The following is a 9807-nucleotide window of genomic DNA, read 5'->3' as shown; positions in this document are numbered from 1 at the left end:
CCGAGACAAGGACTAAATGCCAGCCCTGCGCAGCTACTGATGGGAAAGAGAACCCGAAGCACACTCCCTACCACGACCATGCTGCTACGTCCACGGATCATCAATTGCAAGCGTGAAAAACAACTATTGAGGAACAAAATGGTGAACAATTACAACGCAAAGGCGAAAGATCTACCGCCACTACACCAAGGAGACAATGTGCACATCCAACCTACAGGAAAACGCACATGGGACAAGGGAGTAATCGTGCATAGGGCAAAGAACAGATCGTATGATGTTGAAACGAATGGAAATGTGCTTCGGCGAAACAGAGTCTTCCTGCGAAAGGTACCACCCCCAACGTGGAACGGTTACGAAGAAGCCGAAGTGGACAATGACGAGACCGAAAGCCACCATCAGGATGAGGGCCCAGCGGGAGACAGCTGTGTCGCCGAGCCGCAGAGCAATCCGGTGAAGGCAACATCAGGGGACTCAAGCAGCCCAAGTACCCGACCAGTTCGTGAACGCCAAGTACCGAACTATCTGAAGGACTATGTACCTTAAGAATCTGATAATTCGACACTCCCAAAAGAAAGGGGATGTTACAATATGGCATTGTAGCTGTTTCTGTTGGCCCCCGCTAGGTGGCCAGTGGCGGCAGCGCGGTTAGGCGTCGGGCAATAAACATGGCTGACGAGCACATGTGTGGTTCCATCACTGGAGTAGACAAACAATGAACAGTTCTGTGTTTAGTTTTACGCAGGTACATGAAAATCGCGAAATAACGCGAACTAAAACGCAATATTATTCTGTTTTTGCACAAACTACTTGTGAGCCGAAAACAGGATTGTTATAATAATATTAATAATGATAATAATTTTATTTCTACATACTGCAAGGAGCCCATGTGGTTGTGTGCGAGGTTAGGCAGATAGGTGATAACCCATATGCAGAGCTCCTGCCAGCCAGACTTGTACGTAGTTCAACTACTTTACTCAAGTTACTGTAGTTTAACTACTTTTCTGGGTAGTTTAGTAACTTTCAATTACATTTCTATTTTGGTAATTAGTAGTTTACCTTAACTACTTTTTTTAATGACTTCTACTCAAATTATGATTTACTTTTGAATTTTAGTGGTTGTTTTGCCTATCGGCAGAGATAAAATGTTGGAAGATCAGCTGATATTTGCAGAGGGGGAAGCATGTGGCGTAGAAAAGGGGGGAGAAAGAAAGTGATTTGGATCATTCAAAACTACCCAAAATTTTAGCGAGCCCCCCACTGCAACAACACTGCTACGAGGCGCAGGGAGCGAACAGACTCGACGCAAGAGAGGCCGAGTAACTGTCGAAGACTGGCGTTTCTTTGTATCCCGAAGCTCAAGGAGACTTCACTCATTTGAAAAAAGTTTTTCCCCGCTTCTCCCCAATGGAGGAATTCTTTCCCACTGCAGGAGGTATGCACACTACGTCCTCACCTAAAGAAGGTAACAAAGTGCAGCACCCGCTCTGAAGTTCATCTGGTGCTTCTGTATAGCTTGTGCTGTCTTTCGAGACGTCATCTGGTAATTTCTCTGAGCGAAGTAATGGCGGCTATAAAACCGATACAAATAAGTGACTTATAAGTCGATTGTGTTGAATGGTTCGTCAGCGAGAACAAAGCAATTACTCTATGGCGTATTAGTTGCCGCCATTAAAAAAAAAATGAACCTCCGATTTCCCCTAAAACAATGCATATCACACAATTAAAAAAAAAAAAAGAAACGTTGTACAGGAAATTAAAGGGCATTTTGAAAGAGTGTTAAAAGTACTTCTAATTTACATTGGAAGTACATTATATTTATAGTACTTTACTTCAACTACATCGCACCCGATGTACTTACAACTTTGCTTGTAGTACAGTGCTAATCACACTTGTCTATAACGCGCGAGCGTGCGGCTTTCTCCGGGGAGCTCTAGACTGGCGCCATTCGTGGAAACTAAGCTAGTCACGTGGCACAACATGGACTGACCCTCTCGAGGGGTGTCCTGCCCACTGTATCAGCTGGCAGCGAACGCGGAAGGCTGCTCGCACGCTGTTTACAAACATCATTGCTCGAACAATAAACAAACTAAAGCTTGAAGGCGTATCAACGATGTCGTCATCAAAAAACAAAAATATATCATAAAGCACTTTACTTTTATCGCTTATCAAGTTAGTAGAGTGGGCAGGACACCCCCCGAGCGGGCCGTTCCATGTTGCGCCACGTGACTAGCTTAGTTTCCGCGAATGCCACCAGTCTAGCGCTCCCCGGAGAAAGCCGCACGCTCGCGCGTTATGGACAAGTGTGATTAGCACTGTACATAACCTCCCATTTACTTTGTACTTCCAGGTAGTTTTTAAACGTACTTTACGCAACACTGTAAGCAATCAAACACTGTCTGTAAAATCAAGCTCAGACAGTGCTAAACCTCAAAGGTGAAGTGATACATCCGAAGTACATCCTTGACCAAAAGAAGTACACAACAATTAGGCATGCAGAAGCAGAACCAGCATTTCGGTTAAAACACAAGCCGCTTTATATTCGGCTAACAGAATTTCGATACCGCATCAATACCTATGTAAGTACTTCCTCGTTAGCATAGAAAAAAAATAAAACTAACTTCAAAAGTAATTCGCTACTTTGTTACGGAAATTAGTAATTTACTCAATTAACTTCATTTGAGTAATTTCTACTCTACTCAAATTACTTTTGAGACTAATACTCAGTAACTTAATTACTCTTTTTGAGTAGCTTCTACGTGTCTGCTGCCAGCCCGCCACCACATATGAAAAAGCAAAACAGATAAATAAATGTACAGAATGTACACACTACAGAAAGTACGTAAAAATTAAAGAAAGGAAGGGGGAAAACATGTATCACATTTTGACGAGGATGCCAGCTGCATCCCATACATTCTGGCCAGCTCTCGTGACTCTGACCCGCTTGACGGCAGTGGGCTGCGCACACTGAGCGTAATTCTCAGTTGTCAGTCAATGTTTCAACTACCTCGTTGCACCAATGGAAAGGTCAAATGAAAATCATGTTATCCAGAATGCACCACATCGTTTGTCAATTTCGCAGTGGACTGCGTAAATTATTGGTCGAGCTTCTGTTCTTGAGGCAGCAATTTTGAAGAGAACAACACTCGCAAAAGCTCATAAACGCAGGTTACCATGTCGCCCACACCACACCTCGCCGTTACTGCTGGTTGTACTAAACTGTGCAATGGTAACCGCGCGACTGCGCGGCGTCCACTTCTTTTTTTCATTATTCTTTCTTTTCCCGTTCGGGTCGGGAGGTGGGCAGAGACTAAAGGCGTGATGCCTGACGAAGTCTCTGCCACCCTTACAGCTCAAGCACAGCAATGTAAAATTGCGATCCATGGCCCCGTCGCGTTTGTGCGTGTGCGCAGACATTTCCCAGTTTTTTTCCGAATCTCTGCCGAACTTTCCTTCAAAATTTCGGCATGTGCGGAACTTTGCCGAATCTAAAGTTCGGCAGATTCGGTCCATCACTAAGTTTTACGGCGTGTGAGTGTATAGGCGTTGTAAAAGAGGGAAAGGGGGGGCGGGGCGAGAGGGCTTATTGTGTATGCGGACCGGGCGCTTTGGTCACTGGCTCCTTTTATTACGGCGCAGGCGATAGACACCCTAGCAACGGTGCTCACGCGGGATTGGCTGCTCCGCAACGCACGGTAACTTAAATATCGGATTCGGACGGCGCTTGTATTACTCGAAGCGCGTTAACCCACCCCCGCGCCTGAGTTCACGCCACTTAGCGGCGACAGTGGGCGGCCGCTAAATACAAAACTATTAGCCCACTTAGCCCCCCCCCCCCCCCCCCCCGGCACTTTGCGGCGTCCAGCCGGCAACCCACGCACTGCTGTCCCTCATGTACCTCCGTAAATAGAGTCCCATACGATTTAGTTCAGCGATGTTTCGTCAACAACATTGGGTTTTTGTGTTTTTTTTTCAGTGTTAATCGTAAAAAAAGTGAGCCATTTACAACTCCCTGTAACGCTGAATTGGAGCGCAGCTCTTGAGGAGGAGGAGGGAAGAGTACTGAGGGGAGGGTAGACCCCTCCACCTCGTCCTCCTTCTCCTCCTCTCATTCTTTAATATGCTCGGGGGGGGGGGGGGTCACCTGACCTCGGGGAGAGGGGGGCCACGTGACCTCGGGGGGTCGCTTGACCTTGGGGGGTCACGTGACCTCGGGGGGGTCGCGTGACCTCGGGGGGTCACGGGACCTTGGAAGGGGTCAGGTGACCTTGGGGTCACGTGACTTTGGGGTGACCTGGGGTCACGTGACCGTGGGGTGACCTTGGGAGGGGTTACGTGACCTTGGGGTGACCTTGGTTATGCCGACGGCGACGCCGCTCAAGCCGGAAACAGGCGCCTAAGAGCTGCGCTCTAAAAGAAATGTCGTAAATATTGCCAAATGCCTCGACAAAACAAAATGTTCGAGGAAAAAACATAAAAGTAGTAAGCTCACACCATGAATAGAATCCGAGTCTGATACGTATGAGGCAGACATCTTACCACTAGGTTATGCTACCGCTTCGGAAACTCGCATTGTAACCGCTGGCTATGTTGAAGGCGGCAGCATTTATCTCCACGAATCAGCCAATCCGGCGTGAGTGCCGTCGCTGGGGTTTGTATCACCTGCACGTTAAAAATCTGCCCTCGCGGGTCGGGGGGGGGGGGGGGGGGGGCGGTTTCCTTTGTATTCCTTGGGCGCCGCCGCCCAGTGTTTGCCCTGCCCAGTGGCGGCTGTTTCAGGGGCGGGGGTGCAAAACACATGCCTTGCCCCCCTACTCTGAGAACTGGGAGGGAGTGGGGGGGGGGGGGGGGGGGGGGCAAGCGCCCCTCCTCGGTTGGTACGCCCATGGTTGGCGATATCAAATGAACCTTTACTTGACCGCGTTCAAAAAAAATTTGCCTACATTTTTAACTACCACTACTTGCAAAATGAGCCATAGAGTTATTCCAGCGTCTGTAGCCACTACAACATCGAATCTCTCTATCGGCGCAGGCTCTCTGATGACATTTTATTTCTCTTCAAATGTTTACACGGTAAGACTGATTCTCCTAAGATTCTATCACCTAGTTCGTTGCGTGGGCCACGCTACAGCACTGTGTCTAGTCGCGTACTTTATTCCCGTGCGGCAAATATGTTGAACCCTGTCACCCGCATGCAACTGAAAAACAATGAATACACCAAAAACCTAGACATATTCAACGACAGCACTTCAGGTCGCCATTAAAGCGCTTGTTATGCAGGTGATGGTGTTCTTAATTTTGTTGTTTTGTTTGTCAGGGTTGTTTCTGGAGCAAATTGTTGAATGTACTTCTGTGGACTGATTGGATGAGTGTTAATTTGCATTATTGCTTGCATTGACTTATTTAATGTTATGGTCGTCGTGCCGCTTTTTTTTCTTTTTACGTCTTGATTTTCCTATCTTGTTAACAACCTTTGTCTCAGTGTCTTCCTCTTGTTTCACCAAAAAGGCAACTGGCTGCTCTTGCAACTAACTGCTCTTGAACACGCAATAAACATTATAATTATTAATAATAATAATATTCTTCTTCTTCTTATTATTATTATCATTATTAACAACAACGCTAAAACAACAATAACGCACACCTAAGAGACACACGGCTCTGGCTTAGAACCCAATCGAATTTTGGGGTTCTGCGCGAGAAGCGACGATTGCAAAACTGCTCCGTATTCGTAAACATTTTTAAAACCTAAGACGGAGACTGCAAAAAGGGGACAGGCAAAAGACGTCTCAAAAACAGCTACTAAATATTATTCAGGACACTTTCTTCATACCCGTCATCTCCACCCCGCCCTCCAAATGGACACGGCGAGAGGATTCGCTACAGTTCGCGCACTATTACAAAAGAGTGGCTTAGGTAAAGGGTTCCATGTACTAGAAATGACGCTAGTGCGGATGAAAGCTGGGGAGAATTTACCCGGTTATCCAATATAGGTAGAAATAGCCAGATGTTTACTAAAGAGATCATTGAAACAGAACGGATTGCACGACATAAGGAAAGACAGTGCAAAAAAGGCGGGACACAAAGTAGAAGACGATCCTTCTTTTCTTAGCTGTTTTTCACAATATATAGTTTAACCAACCAGCCCAGCAAGCTACCCTGTTAGGGATTGTGCGGCTTAAAGATGCATGTGTCAATGCCCGATCTTTGACGTTAGCGACCAAAGAGCTAAAATGTTTGACAGATGGAGATATGAGACGCCAGTGAAATAGAGAAAATATTGTTGCGCATCTCGCGAAGGCGGACACTATGAAGCAGTTTTGCAACCCTCGTTTCTCGCGCAGAACACCAAATGACAAATGAGTTGTAAATCCGTTCTGTGTGCCTCTTGCGTGTGTGTCCAGTGTGAGTGTTGTCTCTGCGCTGTCGTTATATGATGCTTCACGAACTCTCCCAAGCTGCCGACCTCACTTGCCTGTAATTATTATTAAACGTAATAATAATACATGTTGATATTCCATCATTCTGATAACTCAAGATAAGTCATGTACATATCAGAGGTCTGCGCAAGGACTAAGACAAGTTCCGTGCTCCAATAAGAAACCTCAACGCATCTGTTCTAACTGAAATTATGTTTCGTTCTAACTTAAGTTGTTGTTTCATCTCTGCAATGCAAAGAATGTATTTTAAATAAATATAATGAGTCCTTTAATTCAAACCCATGAAGATAGTAGACGCGGTGATATCGCATATACGTCAAAGATAAGGTTTTACTGTCAAGTCAAAACATATCTCTGGGTCATGCTGAGTCATTAGCTGTTCACATTTTTCTCTCTTGTTTCTTTATATTTTTATAGCGGTCTACAGGCCTCCTTCACAAAACGTTTCGCTTTTCCTTACAAAACTAGATGTCCTGCTATGCATCTTTTGCTCGGGAGGGAAATTTTTCATGGTAGGCGATATAAACGTTCATACTCTATAAAGGTAGTGAACTGGGATAGTTGCTAAGAATTATACATCGTTAAAGTTACCAAGCAAAGTGAGGAAAGTGTAGAAGAATACAGGAGACAGAATAGACGCTGAACTCACAACTCAATCTTTCATTCAGAAGAGAAGAAAGAGGATGAAACGCAACCAAATGGCACGTACGTGCTCATGGCACGAGAATTCTAGGGCGCGGGACGACGGGTTCAGCGCATCGAAGCGTTTAAAAACGAAACTTTCTTTTCAGATAGTGTAAAAAAAGTATGGCTTAGGCAATTGCTGCCCCCCCCCCCCCCCCCCAATCGATAGTGCGGGATTATTTTACACTACAATCAGAATAGGGCATTGAATGTACTATCACGTACACTACACAATAGAAAATAGCTATTGTTTAACCGGTTAGAATCTGCCTAGACTGATCACATAAAGGGAGAGCCCTTGATATATCAGTGAAATCTGCCTTAATTAATCAAAACCTGTCTGGCTGCGGTCTAGATGTGCAGTCCGCTGCAATATTGTCACAAATGTCAGGCGATGAGGCAGGTGGAAACGAAAAGAAAACATGCTTAGGACGTGATCAAAGTATTTATAATATTTGAGCTCAAGCACCATTCAGTAAAGAAGACACGCGACTGGTATGTTATCAGAATTAAATAAAGCTCATACACATGTCTAGTTTATTAATATAATCTCAGAGATCACAAGTTTTCTTTAAATAAACGTAAGGAAGTTCCTTTGTTTTATTTAACAAGCGAAGAATTAACTTTCATAAACCTTTATTTGAGACAACCAAGCATATGGGGCGAGATAAATTAATTTTTACAAGCGCACCAGTCCAAATACGAAGGATTACTTTTTATTAAAGACTTGAGCGTGCCGATTATCTAAATTGACTTAAAAAGGAAGAAACACACAAAAGGACGAAACAGACGAAAGCTGTGTCGTCTGTGTCGTCCTCTTGTGTGTTTCTTTCGTTTTAAGTCAATTTACTTTTCATGAGGCCGCATTTTCGCGAACACTTGTGAGAAACTAAACTGGTTCAAAACCATCATTACTTCCTCCTTGTTTGAGGCCCTAACAAAGATTACCCCCCCCCCCCCCCGCCATCACACAACATTACACAGCACCTCTAATATTATGATACTGCTTCACAGCGCACAAGATCAGACACACTTAAAAGTAATTTCACACATACACAGGAAGAACACTCACGCAGCGCTGACTGACAACTCAAGTGTATTATGCATCATCTTCAGCTTCCTTCAGCAGTATCATGAATGACCACTCGCCCAAGCTGAAGTTCTGACCTCTAATATTATATTTTCACAGTGACACTTATGGTGGTAACAAAATGTAATTTTAAGTGAGGTGAACACTACTCTTGAGAATTCCCAATTTTTTCATTACGACTCTGAAAGCTTTGTATTTATCTTGAGCCATCATCCGCAAGTGGCAGGATTGAATGTTTTTCGCAGGACCCACAACCATTTTATTCCCTTTTCTTTTTGTCAAGGTATTGTGCGAGGCATGCTGCTTCACTTTTGAGGAGTATAATTCCAGGCACTTTCGGGGCCACTACACAGCAGAAGCATCAGCACTTAAAATGGTTTCTAGTTTCGACGATCTGAGGATGTGCAAGGAGCTTTGGTACTTGGGGACTCCCCCCACGCCATCACACGCACTTTTGCCTTGACCCGTAACTGAGAAATTCCATTTAGTCACCTTTTGCCTTTTCGCCATTCCTAGTGTTAATATGACTAGCCGTCCCGTCGAAGATGTGAACAAATTTTGTAAATATCAAAATGTTCTCTTCCAGTCACTCTACAACGGCGCGAAGAGCAAACAGTGCGTGTGCTGTATCATGCACCACGACGTGTAGGTTTTTCGCTTCGTTGATGCGAGGCAGGTGAAGATGGACACCATTTGGTTCTTCCAGTGAAAGCGGTACCCTACCACAAGAGAAGAGCTCTTGGTTGGAAGGTTAGTAACTTCCCGCATTACTCACATAATTATTCGGGCCCTTGATATATCAGTAAAATCTGTCATAATTGCTCAGAAGAAATCCGATGATTACTTCACAGCCTGTATCTCAACGTAGAACTAGGTGAAGAGCGGATAACAAAGCGCGACCCTTTGTGTGTCTCAATTAAGGATACAGTAACATTTGATGCTTTGGTCGCTGCCTTTGACTGGGTTCTAGACGTTATCTTCGATGTCGTCCCCAAGGACGTCGTCCTCGACGTCGTCCTTGAGGTCGCCCTATAGGTCGTCCTAAAGGTCGTCCTTGAGATCAACTTCAAGGTGGTCCTAGAGGATGTCCTCAACGTCGTCTTGAGGTCTCCCTAGAAGTCGCCCTTGAGGTTGTTTTAGATGCGTTTGACGTCGTCCTTCGGGACGTCGTCTTAGATGACGTCTAGGACGGCCTCGCGGGCAACATCTAGGGTGATCTTGAGGACGACAAGGATTTATCGGAGAGTTTTCCCGCTGTACTTAGCGGAAAATTTATATCACAACCTATGCACCAAATCAATTTACACGCTAAATATGGCGGTGTGTAAAGATAAATACTATCGCATTCATAGATAATCACCGCTGTGATTTATACACAATTGACATGACCATAAATTCACTGCTTTGTAATTTTTTTTTTTAAATCTTGCTCTGAGAACTGAACATTGCAGGGGCGTTGCCTCCCTCCGTAAAAAAAAAAAAACTGATGGAAGACAACTCTATTTCCGGCTCCTCCAGGGCGACGCCACAACCGCTATTTTATAGGCACAAAAAAAAAATCATGACTTCCTAATCTGGTCGACCCATTATATACGC

Source organism: Ixodes scapularis, unplaced genomic scaffold (genome assembly GCF_016920785.2).
Source record: "Ixodes scapularis isolate PalLabHiFi unplaced genomic scaffold, ASM1692078v2 PGA_scaffold13__105_contigs__length_92229423, whole genome shotgun sequence".
NCBI classification, from domain to species: Eukaryota; Metazoa; Arthropoda; class Arachnida; order Ixodida; family Ixodidae; genus Ixodes; species Ixodes scapularis.
The sequence above is the reverse complement of the archived record's forward strand: the minus strand, read 5'-3'. Positions refer to the sequence as shown.